Source organism: Gossypium arboreum, chromosome 7 (genome assembly GCF_025698485.1).
Source record: "Gossypium arboreum isolate Shixiya-1 chromosome 7, ASM2569848v2, whole genome shotgun sequence".
Classification (NCBI taxonomy): domain Eukaryota; kingdom Viridiplantae; phylum Streptophyta; class Magnoliopsida; order Malvales; family Malvaceae; genus Gossypium; species Gossypium arboreum.
This window is the reverse complement of record NC_069076.1, coordinates 31,723,041-31,745,649: the sequence shown is the minus strand read 5'-3', so window position 1 is coordinate 31,745,649 and position 22,609 is coordinate 31,723,041. Positions and strand designations below refer to the sequence as shown.

Genomic DNA, 22,609 nt, shown 5'->3' with positions numbered 1-22,609 from the left:
GTTATCCTCATAGGATATCCTCGATCTCTTTGGGATAATATTTACTCTCCCAATATGATTCTATTTTATCTCATGCTAACCATTATGTCTTTCTTCATGAAAAGTCAATCACTATCAAATAGTGATCAAGTCATTCATCACAAAGCCAAAAAACTCATGGTCACATTTGATTTCATCAACCATGTAATGCTTATGAGAGGATATCATTTACCCATGTCTCAGATTATGAATTCCACTATTATGAATGACACTACATATTGCAGAAGTCATACACCTACACACCAACTTTCAGTTCCTTATCTATTTAAACTTAGGCTTTTACTTACATCAAAGTGTACGAGTTACACGTACATAGTCTTTCATCCACTCATGATTTTGGTATGCTACACTATGAACAGTACAAGTCAATAAATCCATAAACAGGTTCAGGATTTATTCTTATTAGGTCTAATCTGATGTACTGTCAGTCTAGACAGTCACTTCTGAGTCTCTATCTTTTGGGAGTCATCCACTCCAATGCTCAAGACAAAGCATATCCCTAATTGGATTTTATAGACAACATATTAGTCTTTCAATTGGTTTGTCCATTTCCAATTAGACTAAAGGCATGTTTAGGTTCGTCTACTAATACAAGTTGTCTTTCTATATTACTATCCGACCATGTAATACACTTAGTATTAGTTCAACATTAGACAACCAGTGAGAAACATTTTCTTCCATTTTTCTTTGCGTGTAAAAACCATTTGAGGACAATAATACAAAGTATTAATGTAATTCATGAATAATTTTATTAACCAATCTATTCGAAAAATTACAAGTATACTTAGACAAAAATACTACACTTAGGGAACCAGATCCAACACTTTCAATCTTGTACAAGTGATTTAAGTTCTAACACACACTAGTTTAACAACCTCACATTTTGCCTAAAGATTAGATAACTGATAAACTGTAAATTATACATATTTTTACCCAATGTTTAATGCATTTTATGGATGATTTTCTATTACAATTGGTGAATTCGATGCTCCTAATGCTTTAATTTCATGTTTTATACTTAGGAGAGCACATAAGAGTGAAAGGAATGAGAAACGAGCCAAAATGGAGAAAATAGGCCAAAGTACGAAATCAACATGGCCTGGACCTCCTCACACAGGCAGATCACACGGCCATGTCAAATTGGCAGGCTCGAGCACGGCCTGAAGTAATCCCACACAGGTGTGTCACACGGGCGTGTCCCTGCAGAGTCCAAGTTGAGTCTAATTCGGAAAAGGCTAATTTTGAGGGCTTTTAGGCATTCCAAAGCCTATAAATACACCCTAGAGGAGGAAGAATAGAGGGGACACAGAATAGGGAGTAAGGAATTACTCCAAGAAAGCCGATTAATCCATCTCAGAAGCCGAATTCACCATCAAGACTGAAGATCTCTCCTCGATTCCCACTATAGGAGTTTTGGGTTTTCTTTATGTTCTGTATTCTTTACTATTTTGAGATGTTTTCTTATTTAGTTATGAACTAAAACCCCTAAATACCTAAGGGGGGTGAAACCTAAGACGAATCTTGTTATTATTTTCTGAATTGTATAATAAATATTTAACTTGTTCTTAATTATGTGTTCTTAATTCTTGTTTTAATATCCCAGGATGCTGATTCAGGATAAGCTCTTATTCAAAGGAGGTATAGACCCAGTCTAAGAGTACATTTGTCATAATTAAGTGGAGTTGATTGCGCGCCTAGACATAGGGTGACAAGATTTTGTCAGATTAGGGTGAAACCTAATAAGGGGATCCATAGATCGAGTTAATGCAACCCTAGAGTGTTAATTAAAGAAAAGTTTCAATTATTCAATCTAGGGATTAGACGTTAATAGTCTTGAATAGGGATAATAACATAACTTAGGGATCTCTACGGAATATGTTAAATGAATAAATCGTCCAATTCGGAGCCAGAATAACAAGTACAGTCTAGGTGGATTTTTCCTTAGGTATTGCCTTCATTCAATCGATTTTTCCAAAAGCAATTCCCCAATTCTATTCTCTGTGAGTTTTTAGTTTAGATAATTAGTTAATTAAAACAAAACCTCTTTATTTTTAGGCTAGATAATAAAAAGACAGTCATTACTAGTACTTTTAGTTCCTTTGGTTTCGACAATCCGATCTTGCTAAAACTATACTACTGTTCGATAGGTACACTTGCCTACATCGCGATAATAGTTTGTTCAAGAACGAGTAATTATAAATATTTAAAACCTATCAGAAAATCACGCGATCAAGTTTTTAGAGCCGTTGCTAGGGAACTAAGATATTAGGAACGCTCAATTTTTATTACTTTAGCCATTTATTTTCCTTGCAAATTAATATTTTTATTATTATTACTTATCAATTTACTATTTTCCTTCTCTTCGCAGGTTTTTATAGTTTATGACTAGAAGAAACCCATCAGGACCATTACTTTTTGACGAAGAAATCGATCGTACAGTTCGTAGAAATCAAAGAGAAATAAGGTGAAGCTTACGGTACACAAAGAACGAGCAAGAAGACAATACTCAACCCCCAACCGAAGAGATGGCTGAAAACCAAGGCAATCAGCTACCTCTTGCAATTGTGGTCAATCAAAATCCTGTTCCACGCACTATGTATGATTATGCTAAATCTTCTTTAACAAGAACTGAATCAAGCATAGTTAGACCTGCTGTAGCTGCAAATACTTTTGAATTAAAACCTAACACTATTAAAATGATACAACAATTTCTTCAGTTTGATGGTTTGCAGGATGAGGATCCTAATGCTCATTTAGCCAACTTCTTGGAACTATGCAATACATTTAAAATTAATGGTGTTTCTGATGATTCCATTCGACTTTGGCTATTCCCTTTTACATTGAGGAACAAAGCTAAACAGTGGTTGAACTCGTTACCACGATGGTCAATTACTACTTGGGAACAAATGATCAAAAAATTTTTACTAAAATATTTTCCGCCGGCTAAAATGACTAAATTACCTAATGATATCTCTTCTTTTGTATAGATGGATTTAGAAACACTCTACGATGCATGGGAGAGATACAAGGATCTTTTGAAAAGGTGCCCTCACCATGGGTTACCGCTTTGGCTCCAAGTTCAAACATTCCATAATGGTCTGAATCCTTCGACCATCAATAATAATATCGCAAATGGTTGGCGCAGCTTCTGGCGGAACCATCAATAATAAAACACCTGAAGATGCTTATGAGTTTATAAAGGAGATGTCACTGAAAAACTATTAGTGGCAAGTCATGAGGACAAAGCCAACGAAAACAGCCGGCGTTTATAACGTCGATTCAGTCACCATGCTCTCTAATCAGGTAGAACTCTTAAATAAAAAGATTGATGGTTTTCTTAGTTCTTCACAGGTTTACCCAGTGATGCAGTGCGAAGCAAGTGGTGGTGGAACAAGCCATTCAGAATACCAACCTTATGGCCACAACATGGATAACGAGGAATTAAATTACATGGGTAATAATCTTCGACCTTGAAACAATCCTTATACTAATACTTACAATGCAGGTTGGAGGAACCATCCCAATTTCTCATGGGGCGGTTAAGGAAATCAAAGACCATAACATCCTCCGGGTTTTTAGCAACCACCCTACCAACAAGAAAAGAAGCCAAACCTTGAAGAGATGCTCTCAAAGCTTATATCAGTGTCAGAAACCCATTTTCAGAACACCGAGACAGTACTTAAAAATCAACAAGCATCTATCCATGGGCTCAAAACTCAGATAGGCCAGCTTTCCAAACTAATCTCTGAACGACCACAAGGTCGTTTGCTAAGTAATACTAAACCCAACCCAAGGGAGTAGCTTAATGCGATTAATGTTCAAGATAAAGAAGGATTTGTGAAGCCTGAACCAGAATTGAGGCAAGAAACTATGGTAAGCAAAGGTCAAGGTGAAGTAGCTCAAAATACAAACAAATTAGTGAATGTCGAATATAAACCTCGTGTACTTTACCCCAACGCGACAAGGAAATACCACTCAGATGAACAATTTGGTAAATTCCTTAAACTCTTAAAAAAATTACATATTAACTTACGTTTATTGAAGCCCTATCGCAGATGCCAAACGCAATGAAATTTTTAAAAGAGCTTTTAGCAAATAAAAAAAAGTTGGACAAGGCATCGCATGTGGAGCTAAATGCAGTGTACTCAGCTATTCTGAAAAATAAGCTACCAAACAAACTAAAAGATCCAGGGAGTTTTACGATTCCTTGCTTAATTGGTAGTTTAGATGTTAATAATGCATTAGCTGATCTAGGGGCTAGTATCAACGTCATGCCTTATAAAATTTTAAGCAATTAGGTCTCGGGAAACCCAAACAGACTAGGATGAGCATTCAATTAGCAGATAAAACTATAAGATTCCCTAGGGGCATTATTGAAGATGTGCTAATTAAAATCGATAAATTCATATTTCTGGTTGACTTCATTGTTCTAGACATAGAGGAGGACAGTAACACTCCTTTAATTCTAGGAAGGCCCTTTTTAGCAGCTGCAAAAACGATTATTGATGTTGGCACAGGTGAACTCACACTCCGTGTGGGAGACAAAACAATCTCCCTTCAAGCTCTCAATTCTGGCAACACATAGGAAATTGAAGGTGATCGTTTAACACATTCTACTAAAACTGATAATAGGGTACACCCTACTTTACAGGAGATAAGTCTGAAGAAGTACATGAGTCATTCTCAAACAATAGTAGAGGATCTATTCATGAAGAACGAAGGCTGCAAATAGAGGAGATAGATGAATGGTGAACACATAAATTGAGAACACACGATAAACTAAAATTACGCTAGAACGAGCTCGATACCTTTCCAAATCAACTTAAGGTTGGAGATAAAGTCTTATTAGATGCCGTAGATCCTCACATTGTCACTGCCAGACCGAATGAAGAAATCCCTCTTACGGTACTCAACATTTTCCCATTCGGTACAGTCGAGGTGAGTCATCCCAAGTTCGACACTTTTAAGGTAAACAACTCCCGCTTAAAACCTTATTTTCATAAGATTAATAGCAGAAATGAGGAGAATAAACTCCTCGAACATCCATGATCATTCAACGGAGAGGTAAGTCGAGCTTAGACTATAAATAAGCGCTTCTCAGGAGGCAACCCGAGCACTAACTGTATTAACTTCTTTAAAATTTAGTCTTCAACATCTAACTTACTAACAGAGCTCTCAAGTACAGGTTTTCCACAGAGACACGGCCAACCACACAGGCGTACTTATGGCTGTGTGAAAACAGGGCAAGGATTTCCCCAGACACGGGCTACGATAAAACACCACGGCCGTGCGACATGGCCGTGGTCAAGCCTGCAAAAACAACACGGGCGTGATACACGCCCGTGTGGAAGAACCGTGGGTTAACCTATTAAAACAGCACGGGCGTGCGACACGCCCGTGTCTAGCACCCATGGTCGAACCTGTTAGATTGACACCAGCGTGGGGCTTACATACACTGGCGTGGGAGAAGCGAACGAAGCTAGACACGGTCGTGCGACATGGCCGTGTGAACCCACACACCCAAGGTACACGGGCGTGGGACAAATTTTAGACGCACCCAAATAGGAAAAACACGAAACACACGGGCAAAATTTGGGGAACATGGGCGTGTGCCATGGCCGTGTGGCCCAAAATTTATAACTACCCTGCACTATTCACTTTCTTCCCCATTTAAAAACCCTAACCTTAGCCGCTGCAAGTTCACACAGCCTTCCTACCACGCCCGTGTGCTGCTTTCCACTTTATTTATGATGCCCAATTTCTCTCCTTCTATCATTGGTTTACTTTTTCCCCTTTAATTGCACTCATTTTTTCATGTTAGTTATCACAGTACTATGCATTTTTCACAATTATTTTCATCTTTCTATCACTTACATTTTACTCATAGCACAAGTTATTTTGTTTTCATGTTCAAATTCTTACTCTTTATGTGATTCCTCTACTTTATTTAATTAGTTAGGAGTAAATATTCATGATTAGAACAATATACATACTCATGACTTTAGTGTTAACACTTTTCATCTGTCACACATGTTGCATTCCATGAAATTCGTTGCTATTTTTATGCCATACAATTGATTGCCTTGATTAACTTGTTAGTTTTAGTAGTTACTGAAATTATGATTGTTATTTCCAAATTATTTTCATTTTACTTTGATAATTCCTCAAGATGAATTAATGGTTTTGATTGCAGCTACCATGTCGTCTTCACGAGGAAAGAAAACTGCCGTACCTTCTTCCAAGAAATAGAAAGGAGCATCATCTTTCGCGGGTCCAACCATGAAAATTCGTCACCCTCTCCTGCAGGAAGAACTTTTCCAAATCTTTCGGGCCTGACCTTTAATTGTAGGCCACTGCATCGACTAGGCTGCCATAGAACAAGTTTAGTTGGCTGATGCGATTCGGGCCCTCCTAACCACCGACCCTTGGGAGCTGTTCTTTGGGATTATCGAGCCAACATACCTCGAGCTCATGATGGAACTATGCTCCACATTTCATCTTCAAACAGTGATGACAAACTACGATGATCCCGGCACGATCCAATTTTACCTAGGCAGATTAGTCCGCCAGCTCAGCGTCCCAGAATTCGGTACGACACTGGGTCTATATACAGAGGAGTTCAAAGAGGAGAATGACTTAGATACTCTCACTCGCCACTACATTTCTCTCCCTCGAAGTGCTGGTACACTTTGGCCCTTGGCGCAGCCTCCTACAATCCTAGCCGCTCCAAGGCATCAGTTCTTCCACCATCCCTGAGGTACCTACACATCATTTTGGCTCACACAATTACAATGAGGTAAGAGAGCACAGGCATTGTCAACACTCACAACGCCTACTTCTTACGGTGTATGTCACACGGGCACGTCATCAACCTTGCCTATTTCATCGTCCTCAAGATTCAGCACCAGAAGGAGCGGCATAGAAAGGGGGTCATCTCCATTGGCCCCTATGTTACTCGGTTGGCTCGACATTTTGGGCTCCTTAACACCGCGGCCCAAGAATCATCCTCACCCTCATCGGCCAAATGTCTCCACAAGGCATCTCGAGCATGCTTAGCATAAGTATGATCAAGAGGCGCCGAGGAACCTACCCTCCCCAGTATCGTCTCACCCAATCTACCGAGGAGGAGGCCTACAAGAACATTCCTGATGATGTCCCTCTACAGCACAAGGACCCACCTACTCAGCCACCACCACCCTCTCGTCCAGTTCATACTGCGGCTTCATACGCTGACATCTCTGAGCACCTCACTCGATTCGAGCAGCAGTGTTTTCAACGATTTGACAACATTGATGCTACTCTATAGCAAATTTTTCAATACCTTCACATCTCATTGCCAGTCCCACCTCGCGAACCATCCAGCGATGAAGATGTTTAAAAACATTTATTTATAATTTTATGTTTATTTTTATTTTTATTAAAACTACTTTTTATTTTTGTTAGATTTTAGAATTTTATTTTTAATTATTAATTTGGTTATTTCTTTATGAGTAATTATTCTTCCTAATATCCCTAAAAAGTTCCTAATTTTATCACAGTTATATAGATCTCTTAAGCTTATGATCACATAGGAACTAAAACTCCACTGGGAAAGGTTCTCCACGACTGCCATGTCCTACTCAACCACGACCATAGCTACCACTAGATATAATATTGTTTTGGCGCAGGACTTATGGACTAATGAACCTCTACAACCGCTGGAGTATCCACATTCACTCTCGAACTGATTACTCTCCAAAACTCCAGTTCGAGGAATTCATCATACAAGAAGTTTCACTTCTCTCCCTCTCTTATTCTTATACTCTAATATCTATCTTTGTACATTGAGGGCAATGTATGTCTTAAGTGTGGGGGGGTATTTATTTCATTATCAGAAAAATCCCTGAATGATTGCCTTGTTCTCTTGAAAAGCTTTCATATCATATTTAGGATAAATTTTAATTGATTTATGATTTTGATTGATATATCTTGAATTAAAACATAGGCAATTATGCATTGATTGTTTAAACTTTAAGACATTGGAGAATCAAGCATGATGAGTTGATTTTTAAGAATTTAAAATCTTAGGTTGTTTCCCCAAAGTTTAGGTATTACTTTGAGTTGGAATTCAGAAGTTTTTAAACATTAAAAAGCCATAATTTTTGTGAGATTTTTGAGCCTTTTGAGCATCTATTAATTCTTTCATGCTCACTTTTATTATTGCTTTGAGTGCGTCAGTATTGAACTGTTATTCTAGAACTTGCTTGATTATGCATGTCGAGACCACACCATTTGATTTGATATGTCAAAATGATTAAGGCACTTAGGATTAACCCACTCATGCCACAAAAAGCCTACCTCCACGATTAACCCCTAGCAAACCCCCTTAAGCCTAACAAAGTCATTCCTTGTATTACCTTTAATATTAACCATTAACCCATTATTATTGAAATCCCCTAAATTAATCCCTATTTTTTGCTAAATTAATCCCCTAACATAGCTATGTTTTGTTCTTAATAGTTAGTTTATGTTATTTAACTTGTTCTTAAAAAAAAACTATGTATACACATTAGTAATTCCACTTTTTTTTAGAAGAAGCTCAATTGTACACAAGTGATGATTAACTCTTTTTATAGTTAGGCAATTTTTCAATTCAATCTCGATTCTAACCCTTTCTTTCAGCTTGTGACTACACCCCCTAGCCAAGCCTCATTACAACCCTCTAAAGACCTTTTGATTGATGTATCATCTCAAAATAATAGTGGTGAAGATTTGATTTTCATGCAAACCTATGGTAATGACTTTTCATTATTGGCTATTGAGTGCTTCATTTACTGTCCTTAAAGTGATTTGAGTGAATCTTTAGTGAGGATATGAAACTCTGTGATATCCTGAATCAAGGTAATTACTTAGACGAGGGGAGGCACCTATGTTTGCATGACTAAATACTCAACTTGGAATGTTTGAAACTTTTATGCTATTTTAGTTGAATTCTCAATGTATGATTACTTATGGGTTATTTTAAGATATTATCGAAAGAAATTATAAGTTGAGAAGAATTTATTTTGATTATGAGTTGAGAATTTTTCTTGATGACAAGAAAATGCTTAAGTGTGGGGGTATTTGATAAACCGTAAATTATACATATTTTTACCCCATGTTTAATGCATTTTATGGATGATTTCCTATTAGAATTGGTGAATTCGATGCTCCTAATGCTTTAATTTCATGTTTTATACTTAGGAGAGCACAGGAGAGTGAAAGGAACGAGAAATGAGCCAAAAACAGAGAAAATGGGCCAAAGTACGAAATCAACACGGCCTGGACCTCCTCACACAGGCAAATCACACGGCCGTGTTAAATTGGTAGGTTCGAGCACGGCCTGAAGTAATTGCACACGGGCGTGTCACACAGGCATGTCCCTACCGAGCCCAAGTTGAGTCCAATTCGGAAAAGGCTAATTTTGAGGGCTTTTAGGCATTCCAAAGCCTATAAATACACCCTAGAGGAGGAAGAATAGGGGGGACACGGAATAGGGAGTAAGGAATTACTCCAAGGAAGTCGATTGATCCATCTCAAAAGTCGGATTCACCATCAAGACTGAAAATCTCTCATCGATTCCCCCTTCAGGAGTTTTGGGTTTTCTTTATGTTTTGTACTCTTTATTATTCTGAGATGTTTTCTTATTAAGTTATGAACTAAAACCCTTAAATACCTAAGAGTAATGAAACCTTAGACTAATCTTGTTATTATTTTCTGAATTGTATGATAAATATTTAACTTGTTCTTAATTATGTGTTCTTAATTCTTGTTTTGATATCCCAGGATACTGATTCAGGATAAGCTCTTATTCAGAGGAGGAATAGACCCTGTCTAAGAGTACATTTTTCATAATTAAGTGGAGTTGATTGCGCGCCTAGACATAGGGTGACAAGATTTTGCTGGATTAGGGTGAAACCTAATAAGGGGATCCATAGATCGAGTTAATGCAACCCTAGAGTGTTAATTAGAGAAAAGTCTCAATTATTCAATCTAGGGATTAGACGTTATTAGTCTTGAATAGGGATAATAACATAACTTAGGGATCTCTACAGAACAAGTTAAATGAATAAATCATCCGATTTGGAGCCAGAATAACAAGTACAGTCTAGGTGGATTTTTCCTTAGGTATTGCCTTCATTCAATCGATTTTCCCAAAAGCAACTCCCCAATTCTATTCTCTGTGAGTTCTTTGTTTAGATAATTAGTTAATTAAAATAAAACCTCTTTATTTTTAGGCTAGAGAATAAAAAGACAGTCATTACTAGTACTTTTAGTTCCTTTGGTTTCGACAATCCGGTCTTGCTAAAACTATACTCCTGTTCGATAGGTACACTTGCCTACATCGCGATAATAGTTAGTTTAAGAACGAGCAATTATAAATATTTAAAACCTATCACAAAATCACGCGATCAATAACTCTTCTATATGATTTTCCTTGAAAACAATGGACTTGTTTACACTCTTAATGCACTCACATTTTATTCTAAAATAAACCTGCAATGCATCAATGCCAATATGAAAGGAATTCACCTCAAATTTTGGTTACGCTTTCTAAATTAATTTTTAATATTAAATTTATGAGAAAATATTTAGTACATTGCCAGTGGAGTTTTTAAACTCCACAAACAATGCTAGGGGGTTGACAAGTGTTCTATGGGGATATAGTAAAATATTAAAAAATTAAATATTTTTTTTAAAAAAGTGACGCATGATAATTTTTTAACGTTGCTTGTGGAATAAAAAAGAACACCGCCATGTACCAAATACTAACCTTAAAATTATTTAATAGAATTGACACTTCATTAATTATTACTAAAAATTAATAAATATTAAAATTGTTACCCAAATTACAATTAACTCAAACAAGAACAATTTATTTAATTTAAGATGAATACAATTTTGGTTTAATGTTAAGGTTAAGGATATAAAAATTTTGAGTTTTTAGGTTTAGTTCGTTCTATTTAAATTATATCTGAACTTTGTCTAGATTAAATTTTGTCTAGGTCTAGATATATTTTGATTATAGATCCAAGCATTTTGGCTAAATTTTAAATTTATTTTGATTTAGGCTAGAATATATTCCAACTATGTATATGATCGTACTTCGTAATTTTTCAATGGTTAAATGCTCAAATAAGAGCTAAATTTTTAAGGGTTGCTCAAGTAAGAGTTAAACCGTTCAAAATGGTTATGTAATGCCCCAAATTTGGGCCTAGAAGTATTGGGCCTTGAGTATGGGTCCCGTAAGGAGATTGTATATAAGTATTTAATTATGCAAGGAAATGATACAATTAAATGTCTGCTCAAGTGGTTAAGGGTCTTAAGAGGAGTTGGAAAAGTCCTAGGTTCAAACCTGGGCTTTAGTAAAAATTTTGGTTTTAAGTGAATAAAACCCTGGATGCTTGGAAGTAGGCCTTTTAAATTATTTTGTTAAATAAATATTACAAGGAAGCATGTTGTTTAGTGGTTGTGGCATCATTAAGGTTACAAGGGAGTCTGGGTTCAAGTCTTGGCTCTTGCAAAATTTTGGTTTTTAAGGGATGATCCATGGCTCTGGCATGTAGGCTTTATAAATAATTGTGGATGATTTATGACACAAAAAGAGCCTGTGGTGGAGTGGCAAGGTGGTGTGTTGTGTAACTGTGAGGTCTAAGGTTCAAGTTTTGGGATGCATAATGGAGTATTTATTTTGTTGTTTAAGCTTTGTAAGAGGTGGAGTTGGACTGGAACTCTGTGGTTGAAGTGGTCATAAAAAAATAAGGAATTTTCCTAATGGTTGAAAGTAATCCCACATCGGGAAGCTACCATGAGAATTGGCGAGAAGCTGGGTTTAAATAGAGCGAACAAGATGAGTTGGTGATCACTGGTTTTAGGGGGATTATTTCACATACCTGCTTAACCAAGGTTGGTGATCGTGGACTTCGACGTGTTCTCATAAACAGGTGTGTATTCATGCCCTTCTTTGTTGGAAGTCAGCAAAAGTTGAAAAGTCGAAACTTCAGCATTTGTGGCCTCACGAGCGTGCGATCACTCGTGGGGTGAACCGATCCCACGAAACGTGGGCGTACGTCGAGGAAGGCTACCATGAGCGATCTTAGGGGCCTGGGCCGTATGGGCCAATGGGCCCATGGGCCCACGTGGGTAAACTTCACTATTAAGTGGGATGTAGGTAGACTTGTCATGTCGCGCACACAACTTAGGTAGCTCTGGGCCACGTTGGACCTAGATAGCCCATGTGGGCCCAATAGGCTCGTGGGCCCCACACGAATTAAATTTTCAACTTGTGATAATTATTGGACTGGCTATGTAGTAGAGGTGATCATGGGCCGGGTCGGGCCGGGTTCGGGCCAGGCCCATACAAATTTTAGGCCCATCTACTAGGCCCAAATTTACCAAATATAGGCCTAAAATTTTGCCCAAGCCCTACCAAATAAAATTACTAAGCTTGAGGCTATGGCCGACCCATATTAATATTTTTATTTCATTAAATAAAAATTTAAAAATATAATAAATCAAATATATTTAAAACATAAAACAAATATTAAAACAAATAAAAATAATACTAAAACAATTCTTAAAATAATACACAAATTAATAATATAATAAAAATGGATGTGAAAGTAAGTGGATTAAGCTCGGTCCAAAACAATGGTGTACGCCATTTACGCCCGTACAAGGCCTCGTAAGGTGCCATCTTAATACTTGATTGAAAACTATTGTTGTAAGCGAATTCAATCAAAGGTAAATACCGCTCCCACGAACCACTGAACTCGAGGATGCAACATCTCAACATATCCTCAAGTATCTGAATTATCCGCTCGGACTGACCATCGGTTTGTGGGTGAAAAGCGGTGCTAAAATGCAGCTTGGTACCCAAAGCTTCTTGCAATTTCTTCCAAAATCGCGAGGTGAATCTCGGATCTCTATCTGACACAATAGAAATCGGTACCTCGTGTAATCTCACAATCTGAGAAACATACAATTCAGCTAGTTTATCCAATGAAAAATCCGTGCGTCGGGATAAAGTGAGCCGACTTAGTCGATCTATCAACAACGACCCAAATCGCATCTTTCTTACTTGCCGACATTGGCAACCCAGATACAAAATCCATCGTGACTCTTTCCCATTTCCATTACGGTATCGAGATTGGTCAAGCAAACCCGTAGGCACTTGATGTTCCGCCTTCACTTGCGACATACTAAGCACTTCAAACAAAATCGGAAATGTCTCGTTTCATACCATGCCACCAAAACCGGCGTCTCGGATCGTTGTACATTTTCGTACTCCCGGGTGAATTGACATTCGGCTACAATGAGCTTCATTCGTAATCATTGAAATGAGTTCTCAATTTCTTGGAACACACAACCGACTTCAAACCTTAAACAATCGTCATCATTAATTTGAAATTGGATTCCATATTCTAACACATTCAGCCCGTTTTGCAACCAATTCATCGTCGACTTTCGAGCTTCACGAATTTGATGAATCAATAATGGCTTGGCCTTTAATTCACTACTAACACATTTTCGGTAGAAACGGACAAGTGTACATTCATCGTCAGAAAGCAAATAGTGATTTTCGGCTTAAGGCGTCCGCAACCACATTAGCCTTTCCCGGGTGATAATCAATGACAAGCTCATAATCTTTCAACAACTCAAGCCAACGCCTTTGTCGCAGAGTCAAATCTCTTTGAGTCATCAAATATTTGAGACTTTTGTGATCCGAAAATACATGGCACTTCTCACCAAATAAGTAATGTCGCCATATTTTCAAGGCGAATACGATGGCGACTAATTCGAGATCATGGGTCGATAATTTTTCTCATGTGGCTTTAATTGTCTCGACGCGCAGGCCACAACTCGACCTTCTTGCATCAATACGCAACCTAACCCAAGTAGGGAGGCATCACTATAGATGACAAACTCTTTGCCCGATTCGGGTCAAGAAATTTGAGCTTCATCAAATAAGTTTTCGATTGATCAAAACTTTTCGACATTTTTCCGTCCATTCGAACTTAACATCTTTTGAAGTAGCCGTCATGGGTGTGGCTATCATCGAGAAACCTTTACAAACCGTCGGTAGTAACCGCAAGTCCCAAAAAGCTCGAACCTCGGTAATATTTCTGAGGCTTCCAGTTAAGTATGGCTGAAATTTTGCTCGAGTCAACTCGAATACCCGATCCGGATACCACATGACCCAAGAAGCTAACCTCTCTTAACCAGAACTCACACTTACTGAACTTAGCATATAACTGGTTATTCCGTAAAATTTGCAACACTAATCCCGGTGTTCAAGGATGATCGGTTTCATTTCTCGAATAGACCAAAATATCATCGATAAACACAACTACAAACCGATCCAAATACGGTCTAAAGATCCGATTCATCAAATCCATAAATACCGCAGGGGCATTAGTGAGCCCAAACGGCATCACTAAGAATTCGTAGTGACCGTATCTCGTTTTGAAAGCAGTTTTGGGTATATCCGAATCTCGAATTCGCAACTGGTAATAACCCGATCTCAAATCTATCTTTGAAAACACTGAGGCTCCCTTTAGTTGATCAAACAAATCATCAATTCCGCGGTAACGGATATTTATTCTTTATCGTCACTTTATTCAGCTGACGATAGTCAATGCACAACCTCATGGTTCCGTCCTTCTTTTTCACGAACAATACTGGTGCACCCCAAGGTAAGAAACTTGGTCGAGCGAAACCTCTATCTGTCAATTCTTGCAACTGAGCTTTCAACTCTTTTAACTCAGTTGGTGCCATACGATACGGAGCTATCGAAATCGGCGTAGCCCCAGGTACAAGCTCAATACTAAACTCTACCTCCCGAACAGGTGGTAAACCCGGTAATTCTTCAGGAAAAACATCCGGGTATTCACAAACCACCGGCACAGATTCGGGTTTCTTTTCTAACTCTTTGTCATCAAGTACATACGCAAGGTATGCTTCGCACCCCTTTCTTACATATTTTTGGGCCAACATTGCTGATATTACAGCTGGCAACCCCTTTAAGTCTGTAGACTCAACTCGGATTATCTCGTTATTTGTGCACCTCAAATTAATAGTCTTGTTTTTGCAATTCACAACCGCATCATGCACGGTCAACCAATCCAAACCAAGAATAACATCAAATTCATCAAACGGCAAAAGCATCAAGTCCGCCGGAAAACAGGAACCTCGAATTACTAGAGGGCATTTCTTACACACTTTGTCGACAAGCACATAACGACCCAAGGGATTGACACCCGAATTACGAACTCAGTAGACTCAATAGGTAAAGTCTTACTGGATGCTAAGGTTTCGCATATATAAGAATGAGTAGAACCATGGTCAATCAAAGCAATCACATTAGTATCAAAGAGAGTAAAAGTACCGGTAATAACATCTGGTGAGGAAGCATCCTCGCGTGCGCGTATAGCATAAGCCCTAGCAGGAGCACGAGCCTCCGATCTGGTCGTAGCATCTCTAGATCCTCTCTGACGACCACTAGCATTTCCTGTGTTTCTAGATGGTCTACCTCGAGCAGTGGTAGCACTCGGTTTCCCACTCTGATTTACATTCTATTCAGACAATCTCGGGCAATCTTTGATAAAGTGGTCAATGACCCGCACTTGTAACAGAGCGGTCATGGAATCTACAACTTCCGAATGCCATTTGCCACAATCTCGGCACTCCGTTCTATCTCGACGATCATTTCCAACATCGGCGATCGAAGTGACTCGTGTGCTCACAGGGGTCGATCGCGATCTCGTCTAGAAAAGCTCAAGTGTCTCTAGACCGCCTAAGCCATCTCTAAATTTCTTCGATGATCGTGGGAAGGGCTTCCCAAGACCTCTTCTGAAACTCCTTTGCTCCCACCTTAGCTTTTCTTTTCTCCATCTGAGCTCTTCGGCTTTGCAAGCTCGCTCGACAAGTGCCACAAATTCTCGGATTTCTAAAATGCCAACATACCGCTTTATATCATCATTCAGCCCATCCTCGAAACGTTTACACATCACGGCATTCTCGCACGTACCGGCTAAGCCTTACAAATTTTCGCTCATAGTCGGTAACCGACATGGAACCTTGTTTGAGTTCAAGAAATTCCTTCTGTTTTTGGTCAATGAATCTCTGACTGATATACTTCTTTCGAAACTCGGTTGGAAGAACTCTCAAGTTACTTGCTCTCTGGGCACGACAAAAGTCAACGTGTTCCACCAATAGTAGGCAGAATCACGTAGCAAGGAGATGGTACACTTTGGGCACTCATCGGGTGTGCAAGATAGCTCATCGAGTACCCAGATAGTGTTGTCCAACCAAAATTCCGCTTGCTCGGCATCATCGCTATCCGTAGCTTTAAATTCAGTAGCCCCGTGTTTTTGGATTCTGTCAACTGGGGGCTTATTTGACCTTATTTGGTTAGTTATCGGAGGTATTGTAGGTGCAGGGGTGGTATTTTTCGGGAATGGAGGTTATGGAACAGCCGTATTAGTTCGAATGTATTGGTTAAACAAATCATTCATCACGCTATAGAAAGCTTGTCTAGCTTCATCATTCGGATTACTAGCATTAGGTTGAGAGTCCGCCGGCGCTGTCCCTTGTGCGGGAGCAGGCGCTATACTCTCAAGATCATCAGCTACCGCTCGGTCGGGATCGGGATCCATTACTATAAATAAACACATTTGCAAATGTCAGAAATCACCACACTATCAAATAATCACATAAAATGGCATGTATAGCTAAACCCAACGCATTACGGTAGTCCTAGAATCGACTAAACCGTAGCTTTGATACCAATTTAATTGTAACACCCCGTACCCGAGACCGTTGCCGGAGTCGGACACGAGGGGTTAACGGGCTTAATCCACTTACTTTCACAGTCCATTTTAAAAATTTCCAGGCAGTTGGCTAACTGCGTCACTGTCACCTTAAAAATCATATCTTGAGTTCCAAAACTCGAAAATCAGTTTCGTAATTTTTTCCTGAAACTAGACTCATATGTCCATCTACATATTTTTTTCTAGAATTTTTGGTCAGGCCAATTAGTACAGTTTATTAGTTAAAGTCTCCCCTATTACAGGGTACGACTACACTGACCTTCATGCATTACAACTCGGATATCTCCCTGTACAGGGCTTCAATACTGATTTCGTTTGTTTCTATAGAAACTAGACTCAAAAAGGAATCTATACATATATGGCATGACTTCTAAATGTCTCTGGTTCGTTTATAATGAATTTCCAAATTCAGATCAGGGGATCCAGAAGCCGTTCTGGCCCTGTCTCACGAAAACTTTAACATCTCATAATATACTGTTCATATGAACGTTTCGTTACTTTACTATGAAAATATATTCATCAATGTTAGATTACATAATTTATTCACTATTTAATTCCATTCCTACTATTTTTAGTGTTTTTTCACATCCACATCATTGCTGCTGCCAGCATCTATTTTTAAGGTAAACTTTACCTATTTCATGATCCTCCATGGATCAACTAGAGTTTGTCATACATATACCAAAAGTGATCATGAATAACCATTCCCATGGCTAACCGTTACCAACATTTCCATACCTCTCGACGGACAACATACAAAACGATTATAATGCTATGATCAAAGTATATTTAAGCCATTTTCGCATGGCTATCCAAATTTACACAAAACCAAGGGGTACATGACCAACAACAAAAGGGTAGTCCTATACATGCCATTTCAAAGTTCAACCAAAAGTATACCAAAAGGAGCTTTGATAGTGTGGGCGACTTGACTTCAAAATCCCGAGTCCGATAGCTGAAGAACCAAAATCTATAAAACAGAGAATTAAATAAACGGAGTAAGCATTAAATGCTTAGTAAGTTTTGAGCAAAGAATTTAAGCACATCCGAAGTATAGCATTCATATAACTAAACGGATAATTCCATATATACATATTCTCAAATCATTCCTACTTCACATTCCAACCCCTATATTCATACATAAGGGATCATCTTAGCCAAATACCTAAGCTCATTACTCAACCGAGCGAATATTATTCAAGGAATCAACTATTCCAATGCACATACTGAAACATACCTCATTGTTGGGATTTTACAAGCGTATTAACTGAAATTTTTACAGCAAGATCGCTCATTCCCGAATCACGTACCTTCGGAATTTAACCGGATATAGCTACTCATTCAAATGCCTTTGGGACATAGCCCGGTTATAGTAACTCGCACAAATGCCTTCGGGACTTAACCCAGATTTAGTAACTCGCACAAATGCCTTCGGGCTTAGCCCGGAATTAGTGACTCGCACAAATGCCTTCGGGACTTAACCCGAATTTAGTAACTCGCACAAATGCCTTCGGGACTTAACCCGAATTTAGTCACTTAGCACAAAGCCTTCGGGACTTAGCCCGGACATCATTCGAATAACCATGCACATTTATCAATAAATCATGACACATCCGTATTTCATTTTCATTACCAAAGCTCAAACACAAGACACTTATCACACTTGCAATTTCGGCTCAATAGCCACATACAAAGAGCATGATTTTGATTTGCTTAAAACATGATCTAATCAAATCATAATCTAAGTTCCATTACTCAAAACTTACCTCGGATGTGGTCGAACGATTTCGGCTGACTATTCGATAACTTTTCCTTTCCCTTATCCAACTGTGGTCCTCTAAGCTCTTGAGCTAATTCAAACAAATTTAACTTATTAAAGTCTCATTATGCTAGCTTATGGCCGAATATGACAAGGAGTTTAATAGGTCATATGGCCACCCTTTAGCTCAAATACACAATGGCCATGCGCATTTTTAATCACATTAAGTAATTTAACACAATTCATTTGAACATCAAAAGAGGACCTCAAGGTACTTAGCCCATATATACATTAGGCATTAAAGTCACATAAATATGGAATCATTAATCAAACTCAACATTTTAGCCCACACTCTCTTTTAGCCGATTATCTAAGCCAAGATAAAAGCATCAATATGCTTGCCTCTAACCAAACACATACAACACAAATCTATTTCATGTGGCCGAATATACATGTCTAGGTTGAGGCTGATTGCAACACTTAATACATTCTACAAGTATGGTCACTTGTATTGACTAAACACCATTTTGTTTCAAGTTCAAAACTTGGCTAATACACATATATACACTATTAAAGCATCCTCTCCTTTCCATCAATTCAACACATGCATTACTCATTAATATACAAAATTATATTCGCCTTGGCACACAACTTGCTAGCCGATTCTTCTCCATCTAGCAACTAATTCACATATGTGCTCATTTGTTAGACTCTACTTCATCTAACAACAACCATATTTCCCTTCTACTTCCTACCATGGCCGAATGCATCACAACACCATACCATTTCAATTTTGGTCATGGTTAAACAAAGAACTTAATGTCTCACTCAAAAATGCTAAAAAGAAGATTCAAGAGTCATCAATCCACCATCACATGCACCATTACAAAGCTTCACTTTTAGCATGCAAATGACATCAACACAATCCACCTTAGCCGAATGTCATCTCCATGACATAGTAAAGATTTGAACCATGGGCTAGTTAGAACTCAAACTAACAACTAAAAACATGCTCGAATCTCATGGACAACATCAAACATACCTTAGTCTAGCAAACCACCATAGCCGATTTTCTCAAGCTCTTCCCCTTCCTTTCCTTCCTCTATTCGGCCAAAGATGTTCAAGAATGAACACTTTCTTTTCTTTTTTTTTTGTTTTCTTTCCTTCAACTCACGGCAATGGGGGGGGAACAATCACACACATTTCCCATGCTCTTTATTTTATTATTCCTTACATAATGCATTAACCCAACATGTTTATGACATGTTTTTAGCCATAACATTTTGTCCACCCATGCTCATGGCCGGCCACTACTAATTAGGGGGAAAATTGACATGCAAATCCTCCCTTTTGATTACATGCACTATTAGATCCTTGTAGATTAGCCTATCACATTTCAAAAGTGTCACACAAGTCCTATGTACTACATTCACACGCAATTAACTAAATCGAAGCTTAAAATTTTCGCACATTCATATTCACATATTTTAGACCATAAATATCACATTCAAATAATTTGGTGACTCGGTTTAGCGGTCCCAAAACCGCTTTCCGACTAGGGTCACTATAGGGTTGTCACAAAATCCGTACGGACAGGGATAAAATGAGCAGACTTCGTCAATCTATCAACAATAACCCAAATTGAGTCTTTATTACTCTGTGTCAACGGTAAACCAGATACAAAGTCCATCGTTACTCGATCCCATTTCCATTCGGGTATCATGATTGGTTGAAGTAATCCTGAAGGCACTTGATGTTCTGCTTTCACTTGTTGACATATCAAACACCTTGAAACAAAGTCAGAAATATCTTGTTTCATACTAGGCCACCAAAATTGACGTTTCAGATCGTTGTACATTTTTTTACTCCCCGGGTGGACTGACATTCGACTACTATGAGCCTCGCTCAAAATCATCGAAATAAGTTCTGAATTTCTTGGAACACATAATCGACTCTTGAATGTCAAGCTATCATTTTCGTCAATCTAAAACTCTGAGTCCACATTTGAAACACATTCAGCTCGTTTAGCAACCAATTCATCATCGACTTTCTGGGATTCAAGTATTTGATGAATCAATAATGGTTTGGCCTTTAATTCTGCTACTAGCACATTACCGAAGGAAACGGACAGGTGAACATTCATCGCTTTCAAAGCAAACAGCGATTTACGACTTAAAGCATCGGCAACCACGTTAGCCTTTCCCAGGTGATAATCAATGACGAGTTCATAATCTTTCAACAACTCAAGCCAACATCTTTGTCGCAGATTCAAATCTCTTTGAGTCATCAAATATTTAAGGCTTTCATGGTCTGAATAAATATGACACCTCTCTCCAAACAAGTAGTGTCGCCATATTTTCAAGGCGAATACAATGGCCGCTAATTCAAGATCATGGGTCGGATAGTTTTTCTCACGCGGCTTTAATTGCCTCGACGCGTAAGCCACAACTCGACCTTCTTGCATCAACACACAACCCAGCCCAAGTAAGGATGCATCACTGTAAATAACAAACTCTTTACCGGATTCTAGCTGTACTAGCACTGGAGCTTTAGTTAAACAGGTTTTTAATCGGTCGAAACTTTTCTGACATTTTTCTGACCATTCAAACTCAACATCTTTTTGAAGTAGTTTCGTCATCGGTGTAGCTATCATCGAAAAACCCTTTACAAACCGTCGGTAGTAACCAGCAAGTCCCAAAAAGCTCCTAACTTCAGTAACATTCCTCAGAGGCTTCCAATCGAGTATGGCTGAAATTTTGCTCGGATCAACTCTAATACCCGATGCGGATACTACGTGTCCCAAAAAGCTAACCTCTCTCAACCAAAACTCGCATTTACTGAATTTCGCGTATAACTACTTGTCTCGTAAAATCTGTAATACCAATCTCAAATGCTCAGCATGTTCAGTTTCATCTCGTGAATAAATCAAGATGTCATCAATAAACACAACCACAAACCGGTCCAAATATTGTCTAAAAATTTGATTCATTAAGTCCATAAATACCGCAGGGGCATTAGTGAGCCCAAACGGCATCACCAAGAACTCGTAGTGACCGTATCTCATTCTAAAAGCAGTTTTGGGTATGTCTGAGTCTCGAACTCGCAACTGATAATAACCCGATCTCAAATCTATCTTTGAAAATACTGATGTTCCCTTTAACTGATCAAACAAATCATCAATACGTGGTAACGGATATTTATTCTTTATTGTTGCTTGATTCATTTGACGATAGTCGATGCACATTCTCATGGTTCCATCTTTCTTTTTCACGAATAATACTGGTGCACCCCAAGGTGAGAAACTCGATCGAGCAAAACTTCTATCCGTCAACTCTTGCAACTGAGTTTTCAATTCTTTCAATTTCGTTGGTGCCATACGATACGGAGCTATTGAAATTGGTGTGGTACCAGGTGCAAGTTCGATGCCAAATTCTACCTCTCGAACGGGTGGTAATCCCGGTAACTCCTTAGGAAAAACATCTGAATACTCACAAACCACTGGTACTGATTCAAGTTTCTTTTCTGACTCTTTGCTATCAAGTACATACGCAAGATATGCTTCACACCCCTTTCTCACATATTTCTGAGCGATCATCGAGGATATTATTGCTGGCACTCCCTTCAAGTCAGTAGACTCAACTCGGACTATCTCATTAGTTGTACACCTCAAATCAATGGTCTTTCTTTTAGAATTCACCACTGCATCATGTACGGTCAACCAATCCATACCAAGAATAACATCAAATTCATCAAACGGTAAAAGTATCAAATCGGTCAGAAAATAAGAATCTCGGATTATCAGAGGGCATTTCTTACACACTTTGTCAAGTACATATCGACCCAAGGGATTTGACACTCGAATTACGAACCCAGTAGACTCAACAGGTAGAGTCTTACTGGATGCTAAAGTCTCACATACATATGAATGAGTAGAGCCAGGGTCAACCAATGCAATCACATC

General features: G+C 38.5%; 1 non-coding gene across 1 annotated transcript; it reads right to left on the bottom strand.

The window, feature by feature from the left end:
- Window positions 1–2,994: 2,994 nt before the first annotated feature.
- LOC128295989 (small nucleolar RNA R71) lies at window positions 2,995–3,100 on the bottom strand. The gene has a single exon (XR_008286537.1). It is a non-coding gene; the product is annotated as a small nucleolar RNA R71 (small nucleolar RNA).
- Between the last annotated feature and the right edge of the window lie 19,509 nt (window positions 3,101–22,609).